General features: G+C 41.8%; 1 long non-coding RNA gene across 1 annotated transcript in view; it reads left to right on the top strand.

Moving 5' to 3' along the window:
• The first annotated feature begins 1,612 nt into the window (after positions 1-1,612).
• The window catches only part of LOC145720773 (uncharacterized), a 79,256-nt gene continuing 59,556 nt past the window's right edge, over positions 1,613-21,312 (top strand). Inside the window, exons 1-2 of the long non-coding RNA XR_014143990.1 lie at positions 1,613-1,699; positions 2,370-2,632. This is a non-coding gene — a long non-coding RNA (uncharacterized LOC145720773). The remainder of the gene's footprint in view (positions 1,700-2,369; positions 2,633-21,312) is intronic.

The raw sequence follows: 21,312 nt of genomic DNA on the forward strand, positions 1-21,312 counted from the left end.
AAAGCTCATCTTAAACAACTGCCTCTGACCTTAAACCCAAACACCACGGCTATACTCCTGGAACCAGGTCTGTTTTCCTAGCATATCTGGTTACAGCATTTTAAAAATGAGCAACCTCATTATCAATAGTGTTTCTGAGAACCCAGCATTCTTTTAGAAAATGTTAGCTCTCCAGGGCTGGCAAGAGCTGCAAAGTAGACACATTCTCTCGCCTGCCACCCCTCCCTCAGGTGACACCCAGCCAAACCCAACAGCCCAGCTTAGCAAAAATGAACACCAGGACTCCATTTTGACTAAGGAGATGGGGTCCTGAGTGTCAAAGGGAGGAAGTGGGGTCTCCTTTCCCAGAAGTCTTAAAGAATAGGAGAGACTTTACTTGTGCTGAGTCAGCATCATGTTACAGTTGAGAACATTGGGTTAGAACCTGGGTTTTATTTCCCAGCTATAGCATGTAGTGTTGTGTAATATCCCACAAAGCATTGTAATTTTCCAAGCCTCCATTCTTCACCTGGGAAATAGTGATTATTGTGAGGACCAAATGACATAATGTAGGTAAAAGTGCCTTCCAAATTAGAAAGTCTTCAACATGTAAAATTACCCTATTCCTCTTAATATAATCTTTCCTTGTTTCATACATACATGTGTATGCATGTGAACACATGGAACTTTCTTATCCCCTTCAGCTAGGTCACAAATTCTTAAGAGTTTTGAAGGACAAAAATTAATTTGAAATAAGTTTAATATAAAAACACTGCTCTTGACACGATGCAGGGCAGAGAGTAGGCATCAAATAAATGTATGAAGGAATGATTAAATTATGCTGTTCATCATCTCCTATTTAAGAAATAGGGATCTATGCAGTGAGTTCTTTTTAAATTCTAAATCTATCTATCTATCTATCTATCTATCTATCTATCTATCTATCTATCATCTATCTATCTATCTATCATCTATCTATCTATCTATCTATCTATCTATCTATCTATCTATCTATATCTATCCTCTATCATCTATCATCTATCTATGTATTTATCTATGTATCTATCTATCGTCTATCATGTCTGTCTATTGTGTGTGTGTGTTTCTTTAGCTTCAAAATATTGGTATCTCCTTCCAGAAGACCAGCTCCCAAGGGTTTCTTATGTTTGAGGGAGCTTAGTGGCTTGCATTGAGCATGGAATCTTCACTCAGAGATACCATTCAAAAGTCCTGCCCTTTGCTAGCTGTGACTTTAGTCATGTTACTTAACCTCTCTGAGCTTCAGATATGATGTCAGTAAATTGGGTCAATGTCTACCTCACCAAGTTGTGGTGAGGATGGAATGAGATAGTATATGCAAAGCATCTATTGTCATGCCTGGTCCTTATTACTTATTCAATCCAAGTCTGACATTCTACCAACATGGTGAATGGGGAAGGAGGAGGGAAGGGAGTGGCAGACATGTGATAGGGATGATGCATGCAACAGGAGTCCAAGGGTGAGAGGGAATGCACTTTGAAGGTCTTTCTAAGAATAGAGCCAAGTCCTATGCTGACACAAGCCTAAGGGTAAAAAGAGGATGAAATGAGAGTTTTGAGACTGAGTATATACTCCCACTCCAAGGAAAAAGCCATGGTCACTCAAGACTGACCTCTCAGGAGATCCACTCGAGAGATATCAATGGGCTTGTCCAAGGAAACAGTTGAAGTTCTGACTCTAGGTAGGTGAAGAACTGAGATGAGAAATGGGGAATATGTCTGAACATCCTCTCTTTCTCCATTCTCTCCCGAGGTCTTACCACCCAGTCTCAAAGCTTTAGACGTTGCCTATGTGCTGATGACTGCCAAATTTGTACTTCCACTCTGGACATGTCTCCCAAACTTGAGGCTTAAAAAATTATTTGTCTACCTTATATTTCTCCTTGTATATCTATTTATAGATAAAAATACAGATATCAGCTTAAAAAGTACAAAACTCAGTTTCTGGTCTTCCTTCCTCTCTTTCTGAATAATTATCTCCTAATATCCCTTAGATCTCGTGATTAGGCCCATGTATTATTGTGTAATTTTAAAAAGGCATTAATTGAGCAATATACATGAGGTTCCAGGGACTGTGTTCAGTCCCGAAAATGGAATAAAATAAAGGATGGTCCCTGCCCTCAAAATGCTCCCTAAGTAGTAGGGTTAGACAGTACATTGTCCTAAAAGTATTTTGTATTAAGTCTCCACATTTCTATATATGCTGTAGACAGAAAGGGCAGAGAGACATCCCCACAGAGTGATACTTAGATGACTCTTGAGCTGCTTCTTGAAGGATGATGAAGAGGTTGCTGTTTGTGGGTATCATAGTGTTCCTGTTCTCAATTAGTTACTCTTCAATTTTTTTTTCAGTTGGTTACTCTGGACCTATTTGAGAAGACTGCACATACCCACCCCATAGATGAACTTTGGCTGTGGGACTTGCATTTGGCAAATGGAATGTGAGCAGAATTGTTGCAGGCTATGTCTGAGCAGAAGCCTTCAAAGAAATCACCCAGTTGTGTTGCTCCTTTCCTTCTTTTGCAAGAATAATATGTTCCAGGGAGGGGCTTCTCCTTCAGCCTGGATCTCAGAATGAAGAAGATCCATGGTAAAGAGCTGCAGCCAGTGAGAAGGTCAGTGAGATATAAAACTTTGTTTTGTGTAAGCCACCAAGATTTTTGAGTAGTTTATTGCTACAGCATAAATGACTAAAGCTCACTAATAAAAATATTGGTACCAGAACTGGACTATAATAGAAAATCCACGATGTGTGCCATTGGCTTTCAGGTTAAGCATTCCCACAGCAAGGAAACTTCTGTTTTTTTTTTTTTTTAATTTATTTTTTTAAAAAATTCAATTTAATTAACATATACTGTATTATTAGTTTCAGAGGTAGAATTTAGTGATTCATCAGTTGCATACAACACCCAGTGCTCAAGTGCCCCCCTTAATGCCTGTCACCCAATTACCCCATCCCCCCTCCACCTCCCCTCCAACAACCTTCAGTTTGTTCTCTATAGTTAAGAGTCTCTTATGGTTTGCCTCCCTCTCTGTTTTCATCTTATTTTAATTTTTTTTCCCTTCTATGTTCATCTGTTTTGTTTCTTAAAATTCTTGATGTCTCCCATTATTCCGTGGAGAAACATTTGGTAAACCTGTTGCTTGCAGTATCTTGGAAGGTGGATTATGTACCTGTATAAGAGCTAAGTCTACATAAAAATCCATGTGACAAACCACCCAAGGCTCAAGGTACACAGAAGTAAGCATTTGGTTTTTATTCATGTACCTACAAGTTGTCTAGATTCAGCTGATCTAAAACTGGGTCTGGCTGAACTTACTGCCAGTGGTATATTGAGCTTATCTACCTTATGTGCTTCTCCAAGTCCTTGGAGCAGTGGCTAACTGAAGCATGTGTTTCTTGGGATGAAAGGTAGGAGCAGGGAGATAGACCCTTCCCATGGAGTGGGTCAGAGAAGCAGTGGATATTTGCTAAATCATGACCTGATCTCCCATAGTATCTAATGAACTTGTGGCTTTAAGTGAGTAAGTGGGAAAGAGCACAGCGATTGTAGTCATGTGTGTTGTTTTATTTGTGGTCCAACAATAAGTAGATGCTTGCCTTGGGCAAGCCACAATTTCTCTAAGTCTCATTTAAAAACAGTGAAAAGCAAACCAGTAGTTTTTGCAAGGAATGGAAATTCTAGCTAGCTCAAATAAAGGTAGTGATCGGGTAATGGTGTTTCTCATCAGAAACATTTTGTGGAGTCCAAGGGAAACAACTCTAACTGGGACTTAGGACAGAGGAATCAGCATCTCAGGGGATCCTTTGTGCCCTCGAGATCTTCAGTTGATTGTTCGGCAATTAATTTGCCTTAGCTGAACCCCATGTGTCTGTTTCTGTTCTAGTAAACTTTAGTTACATGTGTGTTTGTGTATAGACACACATGTCTTGCAATCTTATACACACACAACACTCCCAAATCTTTTTTATGACATAGGAATAGAATTCGTTTTGCTCCTTGGATATAAAAGGGGAGTGTTTGGCACACATTCCATTTGCCAAACTCTTTTTTTATATAAAGAGAGCTGTTCAACATGCAAGTCTTCAGTAGAATTAACTAAAAATATGATGTTTGGTGCAAGAATAGTTTTTCCTAAACATTTGTCAAGTGGTGGCATTTCAAGTTTGGGTTGGTGTGAGGCAAAACAGAAATTGTTTTCAGCTGGAGATTAGGGGACCATGAATATACAAACCCTGAGAAATTACAGATTTTATGCAGGAAGCTTTGGGTTTGCGGGGGGAGTTTAAATTAAGTTTGCCCAAATCTGATTAGCTCTATTCCAGATCCAGCTGACCAAGGTCCATATTCTGGGCCCTCTACTTCAGAGGGCCCCCTTCTGACTCTCCTCCAGCTGGGACCTTCCCTTTGGTGTAAGGAGTTTACAGAGTCAGTGATAGGCACACCTGGGACACATGTCCTTCATGGGATTCTGGAATCTCCTGTCCAAATGGTTTCAAGCTGGTTTCCTAGGCCTGCACAGGTCTCTTGCCTAAGACCCTCTGAAGAGTGGATCACCCCACTACTGTGTATACTTCCAGGCCAAAGGAGTAGCTAAGGAGATTTGGTAACAGGGATGTGGATATAAGTTGAGTGTCGGACCCTAAGATTACTACATTCATACATGTGAGCCTTCCTGGTGTTGGAAGGAGCCTGGGGTGGGAAGAGAAAGGGTGTAGACAGAAGCTTCCATTGGTACTCTTACCCCAGACTCTGCAAATCTGAGACGAAGGCTTATATCTGAAGGACAGGGAGGCCCCAGCTGACATCTCACGTAATATAATTTGAGGAGCATTGCAAAACCCTGCCTATAACAAAGGGAGTGTTTAGGCAAGCCTGCCCTGAGAATTAACCACAAACCTCCTTCCTAACTAGTATAGTAATGAGGCAGTAAGAAAAATCCAGCTACAATTTTAATTTTCAAAAGCCCATTATGCATTATGATCTTGTAAGAAAAATATTCCATATGCGGCCATCTGTAAAGTGAAATAGGCAAGACTGGGTTTTCACACAAGGCAGTAATTTCTCCATTTGGAATGCTAGCAATGTTCTCTCCTTGGAAAGTTTATAGAGCTTATATCCTGCTTGTATGCCTTTAATAAAGAAATGTTAAATATTTTAAAATAAACTTTCTTTAATAGGCTAGAAATACATATCCTCCAGGTCTTTTGCTTCTTTAAACATCCCAAGGGCTATAAAATCTCCTGGGTTGGACTGAGTGCCATGTCAGGGTGTGCCCACCTCACTTAGTTTTTGGTGTTCTCTCTGGTTTATGGGGCTGCAGCTGGGGCAGGGAGAAGATTCTGGGCATCACTGCTCATTTATTTGTGCCTATCATCTATCTACATTCTTCCTGCTGCTTGATGGAGTGAACTGAATGCTTTCCAGCTTCTGTGCTTACTTTTCTCTGCCCAAAGAGGCTTAAACTCCTCATTATGTGTCCACCATCCACACAGGACTCTTCCTGTACAAAGCAGTGTTTAACCTCTCATCCCCACTATCCCTCATTATTCTCCAGGACTCCTCTCCTGACTGTAGAGAGGGAAGGGCACTGGGCTTGGAGCCAGATGGCCAAGGTTGCAAATCCAAGGCCCTTCATTGACTAACTGGGTAATGTTGGGCAAGTCAGTCAAAACACTCCTATTAGAAAGAAGCCAGACATTCATTTATTCCTTCAAAAAATACTTACCTGGGACTACTACGTGTTAGCAGGAGAGGCACCAGGAAAACAAAGATGAAACACCCAGTAAACAGAGAGTGAGCAATTTACCTTGCAACTTCTTAAAGAGATTAGTAACACCTACCTTGTCTTTCTCCCAGGTGAGTGGTGAGGGTCAAATGTGGGACTGTTCCAACTGGTCTGCAGATACAGGTGATCAATTGTGGTGGAATAGGAGAGTGCCAAAAAAAAAATTATTTCAGAGTTCTGCACATAGTTGGTGTGCAATAACTGACTGAGCCAAGTAAATCTACCTTTCCAATATTTGTAACTGTTGTTTATTTTTTTGTAATCTCACCCACAACTTCCTTTAAAAATATACATGGGAGTACAAGGTTGAAGTGAAATATAATAAAGTTTGTTTTGATGATTTGAAAGTGGATTCCCCTGGGATATTTCAAAACCAGGCTCAGGACCTCAGTCTTGTAATAAGTGGATGGTCTTTCACATTCAGAGGGGAGGAAAACAGCGGGGGATCTCCAGTCTAACAACAGAGATCATTGTGCATGGATGGGGCAATGGGGTCAAGGCTTAAAATCAGAATAATTGAATACAAATCATGACATAGAAAAAGGAAATTTTCCACCTCTACAAACTCTATGAGCTATTGATTGGAGTTACAGATAGGCTGTTCTCTCAGCAGAGATGTATTAAGACCATATGTGAAGATAAATATTCTGTTTGGAGCAAGATAGGAAAACAAAAAGCCAAGAGCTCGTCAGTGGGATACCTCATGGACTGCTGTGTTTCCACCCACACTAAAGAATACTCAGAACCACAGGAGGTTTAGATCCTGTTCGCCCTTTCATTTGCTCATTTATTCAGCAAATATTTATTGAGTGCCTGCTGTGAGCTGGGAATTCAGAAGGAAGCAAAATCTGGCGTGGTCCTTGTTTTCATGTGTGTTAGTAAAGGACACTGACATTAGTCAAATAATCACACAAACTGTCTTTAGCTGTGGTGGTGATAGTTGCTGGGAAGGTGAAGCACAGGATACAGAAGGAGGCCATGCAGAAGAGATTTGACCTCAAGAGGGAAGACAGTAGACTCTGTTGAGGATGCAAGGCTTGACCTTTGTTCCCATTATCACATCTCTTTCTCTGTACCTTCTGCCCTTCCCTTCCATCTTTTAGGGACCCTTGTGACTACATTGGGCCCATTTGGATAACCCAGGATAATCGTCCCATTTCAAGGTCCCTAACCAAATCACATCCACAAAGTCCTCTTTGATACGTAAGGTAACATAGTCACAGGTTTGGGGGATTAGGATGGGGACGGACTAGCTTTGGGGAGTCATGATTCTGCACACAACACCAGAGCATCTGTATGTAAACCTGAGGAGGAATGGGAGAGTAAGTGATATATGAAAAGCTATTTTCAGCTTTAAGTGACTGGAGATCATAGCCTGACTGCATCAGGCTCAGTTGAAGAAAATTGTAGGGAAGGTAGGCTCTCAGCAGGAGCAGTGCTAAGTAAATGAGATGCAGAGCCCAGAACTTAATGCCTGAATGAAATGTTTATGGTGTATAAGGCTGGTCCACTCTAAAGGCAAATAAAACTCTTGATAATCCAAGGGATTTGCAAATTGATTTGAAAGTACATGGATTCTGGCACTATGCCTTGCCATGTATATAACAGAGCTGCCTGTGACAATCCCAGGGTGTTATTTCTCTAAATGCATCACCCCTGCCCTTGGAAGGAGTCTGGTTTCCTGCTCCTTTGAAGATTCCAAGTGTGTGCTGTTCATTAGCATCACAATCTACCCCTCACACATACCTGTTCTCAGAAGAATCTATGGTTTAATCATATTGTATGTTTCCCTAGTAGGATTTTTCCAGTTCTAGCTTTCCTAGTTTGCTTTTATGGTAATATTTTTTGCCTTCCCTCCTCACCTTCTCAGGCATAAAACATGACTGCCCCCATTCAGCCCCCCACACCTGATAGAAAACTCAAGGGCCTTTAGGAGCAGAAATCAAGGGAGAGTAGAGAAGAGATTCCACACTGCACCTCCTGTGCCTGATAGGCTCAGTGGCAGCTGCTGTTGGCAGTGCTTTGCTGATGTTGACCCAAGGCTTCTTCCCTTTGCCACCTGTTTGCAGGGTATGAGGGAGAGACCCCTCAAATTCTCCTGACCTGCAAGGGGCAGATAATCACATCCTATTTCAGGAGAGATGATGTGTGAAAATGTATGCAAAACATTTATTACAGGCCTGGAATCCAATAAGCTTTTAATAAATGTTCACCAAGGGGCAGGATGATGATGATCATCACCATCATGATTCCTCAATTGATTTAACCCTCTCTTCTGGTTGGATCCTTGAGCTTTAAAGAGGTGGGAGACACTTACAAAAAACCCTTCCTAATCCTTTTTCCTAACTTTGCTGTACTGATAAATAAAATTCTAGTAACTTACCCTGCCCCTTACTTATTGGCCTACACATAACATTTTTCTCAAATTTAGCTTCAGTTCTTTTTTACTCATGTCTTGGTTGGTTTCCATCAGCTATCATCTCTAAGTGACTGGCTGGTGAGTGACATTGCTTGTCGATTATGATCCTCTGGGGAGTAACTCTAGAGAGAGAATTCTATAGCTTCCAGTTCTTTAGATTGCATTCTTCCCAAAGCACTTCTTTCAAAATGTGAACTGTGAAACATGTTGAACAGTTCTGGCTTAAATCATCAGGTTACACATTTCCCTTCTCCTCATAAGTTGGACAGTTCAAAGTGGGTTGTGAAGACGACCTGCTAAATGTTCTGCTGCCCCCCAAATAACCAAGTTGATTAGAGACAGACCAGTGTCCCAGATTTTCCTGAAGACCCCTTCATGACCCTTCTGTTCTTTCATGCCTTGCCCCCAAGGAGCCCTTTCCCATCTCCCCCAGAGGGTCTAAATGCTTATTTACAAGACTCACAGAGGGAAGGAAGAAAAAGAACACCAAGATGATGGTTCATTGTTCAATGCAGCCCCTGACAACAGATCACCCTGGCTTCTTCTCTTTGCAGCCCATAAACTGCTCTGTAAAAATTAAAAAGTGTGAATTTACAGGGCCCAAGAAGAGTAGGAGGTAAAGACCCATCTCCAACCAATGGGTCAGGCATACTGATGAAGCAGGAATATGAGGCCTTGCCAATTTCTGGCCAATAAAATATCTTTCTTGCCTTCCCAGATCCTTGACCTTCTCTTTCCCACACAAAACTAAGTAGAGACACAAATGAAGGGGAAAGGTCAACAAAAAAAGCAGCAAAACAAAGCAAAATACCCAGTATTCCCTGGCCTTGTAGGGAAATAGTTGGATCACAATGGCCTCCCTCCTGGGCCTTTTATTCCTCTGGATTCATGGCCATTCTGCCTGCTTAAGCACCTCCTGATTTTCCATTTCAGGAAAGCCTGGGTTGGTGACTAACAAAGATTGTTGCCAAAAGACTTCCCACTAGAAATAGAAGCCTAAGGTCCTGTGGAAATAGGGGAGACTGAGTGATAGAAGAGACACAAGAAGAGGTTTGAGAGACATGGCTGGGCTCTGCCAGCTTTGTGATTGGCAGGCCACTTTAAATATCTTTAAGTCCCAGCTTCCTAATCCCTGAAAGGATGGCAGCAGGGCTGGAATGGATCTTGAGATTTCTTCATCTGATATCCTCCAGTTCTGAAGCAGGTCTGGGACCCAGGGCAGAAGGGGTAGCAGGAATTTGCAGGTGAACAAATGGGACAATATGGGACTGAAGTTCTGAGACTTTGGCTTAACATTCTGTATGACCACCATTACCTGCATGTTGCCCATTTATCTAACTCTGGCCAAGATTACACTGACTTGTGTTCACATGGCTGGAATGCTTCCAATTCTCTGAGTTTGAGACAGAGAATGAGAGCAAGAGTGAGAGAGGAGGATGAGACTGAGGATGGACAAACCTAGGTTTGGTAAGAGGAATAACTCTTATGGAGGTACCAAATACTGGGACAGACAGAGTTATGATAACATTCCTTGGTTTCTCCTTTGACAATAAGAAGTATCTTCTCTGTAACTTAAGAATGCAACCAGTTACCCACCCCACACAAACTTCCCAAGGAGGCTATGAATTTGAATTACCGCCAATCACCTTGTGCCATGTTGTATACATGGAACTTAGTGGTAGAGGAAGTTCAGATGAGTTACTGTTTGGGTAGTGAGTTGCTGCAGAAGTATCTACCAAAACTTGAATTTGATAAAAACAGATATGCCATCCCCTTGACTAGAACCATTAGAACACAGAGAAGGAATCAGTTAGGCCATTGGATGGTCTCGGGCTAAAACTGAGGGCTAAATGTTCAACGTTTGTCCAGACCAAGATGTAGATGTAGAACAGGGATGGTTCCAAATGGACTTTTCAAGGAAAGGGAAGGTCAGGACAGCCTTCCAGAGATGCTGGGTACAGTGAGAGAAATACCTGAACTAGAAGATAGGCTCTAGTTTCCTCCATTGAACTAGATAATCTCTGAGGTTCAGAAAATAGAAGTAGTTTATTTAAAACCATGTAACTGGTTAATTGATGGGCTGAAATTCATACCCAAGTTCATTCACTCTTTTGCCAATAGGCATCATGTGTGTCTGTTCTGGGCTGGATGCTATGTGCTTCTGTCTCCCAACACCTGCACAGTTCTCTTCCCAATGGATCAAGATAACTTGATTCCTACTGAGTGCACAAAATTGGCAAAACTGCACATTTCTTTCTTTGCCAAACCTTTTCTCCTTTTGTTAAAATAATGGGATAGAGAAAAAAAGCATAGATGATAGATGTTTTCCCTTTGGAATGACTTAGGGATGAGGTCTCTATAAGTATTCTATAAACACTTCCAAAGTAGCCTGAGATGCTTCACCTAAGCCCTTTTACCAACAAAGCAGTCTAGGGAGATTTGCAGGAAGTTGGGGTATGTCTCAGAGCCAAGAGGACATATTCAGAGGGGATGTGCAAGTCTGAGCCTTGGAGAAGTAACTCAGAAGAGCAAATCTTTGCTAATGCCCAGTAAGTCAAAGCTGCTCTATAAATAGTATTTATTGACTCTGTGGTACAGTCTTGAGTTTCGTGGTTATATATATTTTTTTCTTGCTCAGTTTCTTCCTTGGTCATACATGACTTCTGCATCCAAAATGGGCTTTGGAGCTTCCAATATATACATCTGTGTGTATGTGTGTGTGAGTCTGTCAAAAGGAGGGTGTCCTAGCCTTGTTATTTAGGGTAGATGGGGCTTGATGAGGTCAGCCAGGTTTTGGAGAGTTCAGGTCAAGACTCCCACTGGCAGAGAGCAGTCACATCCTCCAATCTTACTAGCCAAGTACACGCTCTCCTGAAAGTCACTGAGCTGAAGATAAACATAGAGCCTGTAATAGCTTTTTCACATGATGTCCTTTATTACATGTTCCACACTTTAAATTCCTTTGCTTCACTCCTATATTCTTCTGGATCTTTCAGAACAAACATTGAAGTAGGGGAAAAAAACAAGCAAACTGCTCTCTCCCCTCCACCCCTCCCATCCTTTCTGAGTGAGTCATTTCAACTGGAATAATTAATCTTAATCAAGATGGTATGACAGTAGAACGAAGACATCCACAACAAAGCCCCTGGGTGCCAGACACTTGGTGAAGCAACCAACTCCTTCCTCTGGGCTGCAGTGGGGCAGCCTGGAACTATTTGGTTGTTTTAAAAATAGCATTTTGCAGAATTAGAGCTGCTCATATCTGCACGATGGGCAGCAGGTCAGGGGTTGTGAAATGCCTGTGCTCATCACCAAGTGTGAGCAGGCACTTTTAATAGTGTTGGCTGGAAGATGATACAGGCCACTGGTCCCAAATAATCAACTCCACCTTCTCTGGGGGAGACTGAGGACAAATCATTCCTAGTGTTTGCACTCGTGTTTTTCTCTGAAAAACTCAGCTTCTGTGTGTCTAGCCTTAACCATTATCCTCATTTTCTGATAGGTACAATTACCCATCTCCTCTTCCCTTCTCCTGTTTTGTTTTTCTCTGCATGGGTCACACTTTCCAACAAGCTAGGGCTACACCTGGTACTCTAGAAAGCCTGGGGTGAAGAGAGTGTACTTCTTACAGACAGTTTAGCAAGTCCTGGGATGACCAGGAGGAACCACTTCATGACCTTAAGAATGTGGTCACCTCTTGTAATTTGCAATTACCTGGTTGACTCTTCATTAATGGGAAGACTACTATTCCTCTCTTGAGGTCCAAGAACTCCAGGGACATAGTCCAAAGTGCACAATCTTGTTTCCAGATACAGGGCTGAGAGAAAACGAGTGTACTGTCTGCCCAATTCTAGATGTGTTTTTTAGCTCTGTCTACAGTTGCCTTTCTTAAAAGCTCCCCTGGTACAGACTGATTCTCTGCACTCTGTGCCCTTGGGGACCAAGATATGAGGCCACACATGGGCACCAAGGTTCCAGCCAAAATGACTCATGATGTGGGAAAGGTTGTATTAGAGGTGATGATGTGGTGGTGGTGGTCTTGGGAGAAAGGTTGGTAGAAGGGGCTTCCAGTTCATTCAGGTGAATTCTGTTCTTAGAGACTGTGATATCCTTCTCTTCTAGCAGATCTCAGCTGGGACCATCCCAGTCCTCCTGATGTTCTGTCTTAGTCTAGTCAAGCCACTGTAACAGAATATTACAGACTGGGTGGCTCAAACAACAGACATTTCTTTCTTGAAGTTTTGGAGGCTAAGAAATTCAAATCAAGATGCTAGTAGACCCAGTATCCAATGAGAGCTTTTTTCTTGGATTGCAGATGGCCTCTTCTCATTGTGTCCCAGCATGGGGGAGAGCTGAGAGAGAGGAAGCTTCCTGTGTCTTGTCTTATAAAGTTACTCAGCTGATTCATGAGAACTCTGCCCTCATAACCTGATTACCTCCCAAAGGCCCCACTTCCTAATACTATCATGGTGGAGGTTAGGATCTCAACATAGGAATTTTGGGGGAACACAAACAACCAGTTCATAATATGTTCCAATAAGGTCCCTCCCTCAGGGGGCCCTTCAGCCCCTTTCCCCTCTGCATACTTTGTGAAAGGTATCAGGCCACTAGGGTTTCTTTATACCCTTTCCCTAAAGCAGTGGGGGATATATGCCTGCTGACCTTAAATTCACAAAACTAAGAAAAGTCCACTTATCTTCCCTATGATCTGCTATCCGGTGTCTTGCTACCTTCTCTTCCAGAAAGAGTTTGACCTAATGATTTTCTATATTCTGCCTTATCATACACACTGTTGTACTGGGAAGAGAAAGAAAATATCCTTTGGTTGGATTGTTCTTCAGTGCATCCCACAGCTTGTGGTTGTATTAACAATCACTGGGTGTTATATGCAACTGATGAGTTACTGAACTCTAATCTGAAACTAATGATGTACTATATGTTGGATAATTGAATTTAAATTAAAAAACAAACAAACAAACAAACAAACCAAGTCATTGGCTGGAGAACAGAAGTCATGATGTAAGATCAAACTCCCCTGCCATCCCTTCATATTGGGTGTGTCAGTTCAGGTGCCTATTGGCACAGCATTTTCTAAAGTCTATTTTCATTCATAACACAGATATTGCTTGAGCACTGACACTTTGCCAGGCACTCATTGGGGATATTGTAGTACAGAGACAGAAAACATTGAAGGTACCTGCAATAATTATGTAGTCTAGTAAGGTGGGTTTACGGGCATGATATATAGTGATATAAAGTAAAAATGACAGGTTTGAGTACCCTTGAAAACAGAGCCAGATGCAAAAATTATTGTGCTACTTCTTTAATGGGGAGTGCAAACTGATGTAAGGAGGAATGAGGAGAAAAATGTGTGAAGAAGGAAAGGAGAACAATTATAAGAGGGTGTTTACCCAACAGAGCAGGACACCACTTGGTAACAAGTGTAACCAATGGCTCAGTGGCATAGGACTGTCTTCCCAGAAGCCTATGAACTACTGGGGCTCCAGAAAGTACATTATGTGTTGGGAAAGGAGAATTGAGAAGTTATTCATTGGTCCCTGTCTCCCATTGGCCAGAGCTTCCCTGCAGGAGGCATTAAGTCCCTGCCTTTATTGGTTTGTGAGTGCATATGTCTCACGTATCCGTCATTGGTTTAATGCCTCAGTTACAACTGGGATATACCAAAATGGAAGGTGAGGGGTTAAAAACAAGGACATGGAAGTCACCATTGGGTTGTGCTCATATGAAGTTAGTCAGAGACCACACAGGACTACTTGCCTTGGTGGTAACTGAGGCAACAAGGGCCCCCTGAAGCACATGAGAACTGGAGAAATCTGAGGTGATGCATGATGGGAACTTGATCCGGTAATATAAATAAGGTCTAGATAAAGTGCTTTGGGGACTTAGAGAAGGAATAGTTTCTTAGAAGGGAACTGGGAGTTGAGGGAAGATTTTGGAAAAGGTGGACCCTGAGTGGTTGCAGATGGTGGGGTTAGGGAGGTATAGTTATGTGGGGTGGGGCTGGGTGGAGGCATCCTGAAAAGGGAACATGATTGCAAAGATAAAGAAGGATAGTACTGAGGATGAGTGAAGAACAGGGCTCTGCTTGGCCAGAGGATGGGAAATGTGAAGGGATGTTGAAGGATAAGGCTGAAAATATAGTTGGAGCCAGCTGGTAGAGCTGGGGTAAGGAGTTTTGATTGGAATCTTCTGACCATGGGGACCATTTTGTGCTATTGCAATAAAAGTTTTAATTCAGGAACATGAGTTCCTCTTCTTCACTAATTCTGTTTTGTATAGTCAGCCACTTGGGCACATAATGGCATTTTGAACAAGAATATTATGGACAAGATTTTTGGAATACCAGATGTCTATGGAATATACTTAAAAGTTCAGTATATTGTCTTTTCCTTTTGTCAAAAGAATACATTGAGACTGGCAACACATCATAATTGAGATTCTTACTTTTATTGGTTCTTGTATTTAGAGTACAGGGGATAGATCTGGCTCAAGTATGGGCTGAAGCTGAGCTCAGATGATGTGGTCAGGACTCTACACACTCTACTTCTTAACCGTCCACTCTCCTGTCCTGTCTTCAGTCTCAAACAAGTGCCCCTCTGATGGTGACAAGGGTCATCAGTAGCTCCAGGTTTGGCAAGTTCTAAAATTGACAATGATTGGAAGAATAGAATGTCCCATTTAAAAAAAAAAAAAGGAAAGATTCTGGCTAGAAGATGTGGAAATGAAAGACAATGGTTGCCCACCCACAAGATCAGAAATGTATTGGCTTTATTGGAATTAGAACTTAGTTCTCAACTGAGCTGTCTCTTGGATTTGGTGATGGAGAGCACAGGGGTGGGAAATAGCCATTACTACTTGTTTTTTTTTTTTTTTTTTTTTTAAAGTTCCCTGGACAAGACAGCTTCAAGTCTGGACTCACTGAAAGAAGTCCTATTCAATGTTTTTTTGTTGTTGTTTAAAAAAAAAAAAAAGGAGATCATAGCCTTACCCTACATGCAGTGTTACTTATTTCAGCCTTTCTTCTCCTGGGGAATTGCAGTGGGAAGTTTTCCCTCTGCCTATTCCATGAGGGGGAACTGGGACTGGAATGTGGCCTTCATTACCCAGCATTCTGGAAGGGGCTAAGGCCCTTGCATCAGAGAAGTAGACTTAAAAATATAATTCTCTTAAAGAATGAAAGATGGCATGTCACCATTTTGGGTTTTTGTTTCTTTCTTTCTCTCCCCTACTTGAATTAACATGAAGTCAAAATCAGATCTTAGAGCAGAACTGGCTGCCACATAATTTAGACATGCTTGCATAACATTCTGAAAATAATTCAATAAGAATAGGTTTTTCTTGGAATTTATCACTGCCTGGTAAATTAGAGCTCAAACACAACAACTTTGTGCTAAAAAGGCATGAGACCCAGCAAATGGAAATGACAGTGGCAGAGTGAAAGGAAACCCAACAGCCAGTCAACTTTCATTATCCATGATGGTGTGAAGCAGAAATAAAAACACAAGGCAGGGACAGGCACAGCCTGAATTTCAGGCTCCCCATTATATCCCAGGCTCAGCAGCAGCTGACAGGCCAAGGTGGCAAGAGAAGGGCATCTTAGGTCTCCCAGAAATGGTTCTGAGAAATTCCCTCTTGCTGTATTTCTCTGCGTCTTCAGCTGAATATTTTTTTTTCTTTTGGGTTCTGATGAAGAGGATCCCCAGGTTTAGAAAATAATAAACTAACATAAACATATAGAAGCAATAAATAGTAATTTCTGAAGACAGGGATAGAACAGTAAACCTAAATCAGAAGATCTGGAATGATTTCAGTCTCTTCTATTCTCACTGGGACAAGCAATGTCTCCCCTTTTAAAATGGGAGAGGATGATAGGTAGCTCTGATCACAGTGAGAATCATTATTAGTATAGTACTTCATAGCTGCAGGGCATTTTAAAATCCACATTATGTATACAGGAGACCTCAGGTGTAACTCTGGTGGCCCTTTCATAGATGGGGTGGGGGGTGTTCCTTAGGCACCACTGCTGATAGGCCACAAGCTAAAGGGAGGTCTCTGCTCCCTTAATGTTGGTGTCCCCAAGCCTCTTCTTTTCACACTCTTCCCCATTTCCCTAGTCACCTCATATATGCCATGTGGTACATTCCTCCAGATGTACTGCCTGGAATCCATAGCTTTAGCCCAGACTTCTCTTCTGACCCCTGTTGTCTACTCAACCATGTGGACATCTGGCAGCACCTCATCTGCACTTGCTCTGATCTGAAACTGGGTTGTTCTATCTCTTCTTCTCTGTCACAGTGTCTTAGTGAGTTCAGGTCACTATAACAGAATACCATAGACTGGGTGGCTTAAACAATAGACACTTATTTCTCATAGTTCTGGAGCCTGGAAGTCTGTGATGATCAAGGTGTTGGCAAATGTGGTGAGGGACTTCTTCCTGGCTTTCAGGGGGCCACCTTGTTGCTGTGTCCTCACATGGTGGTGAGAGGAAGCTCTGGTGCCTCCTCCCCTTCTTATGAGGGCACAAATTCCATCGTGGAGACTCCATCATCATGACCTCATCCAAACCTAATTGCTCTCCAAGGCCCCACTCCCTAACACGATCACACTGCTGGTCAAGGAATCAACATATGGATTTTGGGGGAACACAAACATTCACTCCATAACACATTGTGAATGATTCCATTATTGCTTTAGGTGCTCAAGCCAGGCACCCAGAAGGTAGACTTGCCTTCTCTCTCTCCTTCACCACCTATTTAAAATATATCAAGGTCATTCTGGCTTTGATCATCCCTCAAATGTGTCTAATTTTCTGTATTATTGCTACCACCATGCTAGTTCAGGTTCCTATTCTCTTGTTCTGGACTATGGTCATAGCCATTGGATTGGTCTTACTGTCTCCAATCTGTAACTTTCTAATTCTTTCTCCATGCTGTAGCCAAAATGATCTTTCTAAAAGGTAAATCCCAATGTGTCTTTCTTCTACTTCACACTCTACACTGGCTTCTCCTTGACCTCAGGATAAACTCTAAATTCTTTAACATTACTACACTTGATCTTACTTACAAGCCTTGCCTCCTCAGCTTGTCCCACCCTTGCCCTCAGCCCTATTTATTGCCTTATATGCCCTGAGGTCTCTGTGCTTCAGAGATCCCAATCTTCATACAGGATGAACAATCTCTTCTGTGCCTTTGCCAAGCACTTGCCCACCTTCCAGTTAACTTTTACTTCCTACAGGAAGCCTGCCTGGATCCTCAGTCTTATTTAAATGCAGAGAAAGAGGAAATTCCTAGGTCCAAAGTAGAACTAATATCAGGTTCTTTTCCTTTACCTAAGTGTCTTTTCTACTAAGGGGGCAGACTCATCAGGTCTGAACAAAACAAAAGTATGCTCTATTGTCATCTCTCACCTCTAGCGGGCCCAGTGAAGGGGAGTGGGAGTCCCTAGCCCATGGGAAAGGAGATTTAGACCTCTGGGCAGAATGCAATCACTCAAGGGTAAGGGCATATGGCATCTCAGCACTTGTAGGTCACCATATGGTTTTGGGTCCAACTTGCCTGGCTGGGGGGTGGGGGAGTTTGGCAGGTTCACCCCAGTAGGTTCTATCAGCTGTAGTAGCAATGACATAAACAATGAGTTCACATCCTCCATGACAGGAGCAGAAGCCCCTCTCAGATACTGAACTCTTCCAGAGCAGCTGGGATTCTGCTAAATCACCAATTACAAATAATCACAAACATTCTTAAATATTATATTGCTAAATCCAATCACATTCTAATAAATACAAAGGTAGTATGTTGGCTACTACACTTTAAGAGAGATACATCATATTGTCTATAACTGAAGGCTATATATATTTTTAAAAAGATTTTATTTATTTATTTGACAGAGAGAGAGACAGCGAGAGAAGGAACACAAGCAGGGGGAGTGGGAGAGGGAGAAGCAGGCTTCCCACAGAGCAGGGAGCCCGATGGCGGGGCTCGATCCCAGCACCCTGGGATCATGACCTGAGCTGAAGGCAGATGCTTAATGACTGAGCCACCCAGGCCCCCTGAAGGCTATATTTTTAATTGATTTAGAGAATATTCTGGGGACCAGAAGGAGTCTCATTACAAGATGGCATTTTCCTGAGGTGACATTTTCCTGAGACAAAGGTCCTGAAAGGGGGGATTTTTCTAGGGACTCCTACGAAGTCACCTTCTTGGGTGGAGTTAAATGCACCTTCTTGTTCTGGGGTACCATGTATCTGCATACTTTTCCAATAATATCTCTTGACTCTGCCAAGGTGGTTTATGTAATACTTCTCATTCCCATCAGAGCCTAAACTCTGTAAGCGTAGGGACCTCGAGTGATTTTTTTTTTCAATGCTATGTCTCTAGTCCTTGAGATGAACTATGTGCTCAGTAAATTATGGTTGAAGAAATGCATTTTCTTCTGCTGCTTCTCAGGACACTGGTGAGAATGGGGAATAAGGCCTCTGCAAGTACACTGGCTTCCTTCTGAATCAGACTGAACAGCACTTTTATTTCAAGACAGTGTATTCTACCAGGAAAGCTACCCTGTCCTTGGGTTAAGAGCAACAAATAGAAAGAAGCTTGTCATTGTACCAACCATAAAACGAGGTGGGGGGAAACAGAGAGAGGGGACATTAGAAGCCCATAAAGCAAGGAGAACCTCATGTGTGGGGTCAGAGGGGCTGCAAGTAGGGCCACAGACACTTGATCAGTTTCTCTCATGTCACCTCAGTTTCACCAGCAATTAGACTGATGGAATATGTTCCAAATCCAAACACCTCATGTCCCTGAGGCCCTGGTGGTCTTCATGAATAACCTCCATTGTGAGGCAGGCTAAAGGCACTGCGTTATCTGAATATAAATCATGCCATCTCTCCCTTCACCCATTCTACCCATCTCACCTCCAATCCCAACCCTTTTACTCCCTTTTGCACCACAAACTATTAGGAAGACATTAAGTAAATCATCCCAGCAGGAGTAGGACTATAGGAGAAACAATTCATTCGTAACCACCTCACCACTCCCTTTGCAAAAAGCAGGGTGAAATGAAGACTCCAGTGTCCTTTGGAAAAATTCAGCATCTGGGAAACATGTGCTGGGAAAGGCTATGTTACTTCATCTCCCAATCTTTGGCAATATGGATGACCACACTGTGAAAAGGCAAGGGTGCAAGGATGGGGAAACTGTACATTGCTGCTCTCACTTGGCACCACTGAATACCCCCAAGATGGACCATAGTGTTTGGGGAGGAAAAGAAATCACAGTGAACTAAGGCACACCTTAAGATCCTACCTATGGTTACAGATCCAGACTACCAAAGTTTGAATTTGCACCATAGCTATATGGTCCTGAGCAAGTTTCTCAACTCCTATAAGCCTCAGTTTTTTTTTTTCCTGTAAAATGAGGATAATAATTACACCTAAGTGAGGGGTAATATGGCATACTGAATAAGCTGATGTAAGAAGAGGACTTAGAAGGAATAACACCTAAAAAGTCCTCAGTCAATATAGATTTATTAATATTGATTCTTTGTAAAGCATTTAAAGTGTCATAATTAAATGAAATTAATATGAAGACATTCACAGATATATTAAAAGAAAATATGACTTCAAGGAAATTTCCTGATTGTAGCAGGATACCTGAGATAGGTTATACTCAGGATACACAATTTGCTTATCCTTGCTATTTAGGGGCTTAATTGGAAATTTTTTGAAGCCCTGAGTCAAATCCCATCCCCATTCTATTTGTCTGTCTCTTTTTATCTATCCATCCATCTATCTTCTATCTATCTATATCTTTTTGTAGTTATTTAGATAATAAAATTGAAGATCTAAGAGAATGCTGTAAGCTGTGAAACCAGAATCAAAACCCAGAACCCAGAGTTTTTGTTCTTTTATCCATTGCTGTTTATGCTGATATTCACAATTCCTAGTGAACTTTTGAGGCACACAGGGAGGGCTTTCTACATGCCATTTGTACTCCTCACCCTGAAAAGTGGGCATGATTATTTCCATTCTGCAACTGAGAAAATAGAAGTTCAGATAAGTAAAATGAGCTGAATTGAAGGTCATGGTGGCATGAATCTTTCACCAATTGAGCCTGGATGTATCAGATGCCTAAGAAAGTACAAGTAACCTTGCATTATAGCAAGAGAGGGGAGGGTGAAAGCAACAAGAGGGGAGGGATCTTTGAAGGTCTGTCCACGGATATATCCTGAACATCTAAGAACAAGGCCAGACACTTAACAGATGGTCCATAAATACTTACTGGAAAATGCTAAGTGAATAAACAAATATTAAACATAGTAAAAAACCATTTGAAAAAAATTTTTTATTTTAAAACTCATAAAAGACATTTACATTACCTGTTTGCCTCCATTAGCCAGTGATGCTAGTCACCTTCTCTTTTTAAAGGTAATCTTTATTGCTTTTATTATTTATAGAAGCAACAAAAATCAGTAAAACCCAAAAGGTATAGAAATATTATAATCTATACCTCAATGATAATAATACATTCACCTTTTCAATCTAGAAAATCTCTCCTCCCCTAGATTTCTTTTTTTTTTTAATTTTATTATGTTATGTTAGTCACCATACAATACATCATTAGTTTTTGATGTGGTGATCCACAATCCATTGTTTTCATATAACACCCAGTGCTCCACGCAGTACATGCCCTCCTTAATATCCATCACTGGGCTAAACCCTCCCCCCTCTTCCCTCCCCTCTAAAACCCTGTTTGTTTCTCAGAGTCCATAGTCTCTCATGGTTCGTCTCTCCCTCCGATCTCCCCCCCTTCATTTTGCCCTTCCTTCTCCTAATATCCTCCATGCTATTCCTTATGTTCCACAAATAAGTGAAACCATATGATAATTGACTTTCTCTGCTTGACTTATTTCACTTAGCATAATCTCTTCCAGTCCCAGCCATGTTGATGTAAAAGTTGGGTATTCATCCTTTCTGATGGCTGAGTAATATTCCATGGTATATAGATACCACATCTTCTTTATCCATTCATCTGTTGAAGGGCATCTCGGCTCTTTCCACAGTTTGGC

This window comes from Leptonychotes weddellii, chromosome 3, assembly GCF_054177405.1.
Source record: "Leptonychotes weddellii isolate Sample4059 chromosome 3, ASM5417740v2, whole genome shotgun sequence".
Lineage (NCBI taxonomy): Eukaryota > Metazoa > Chordata > Mammalia > Carnivora > Phocidae > Leptonychotes > Leptonychotes weddellii.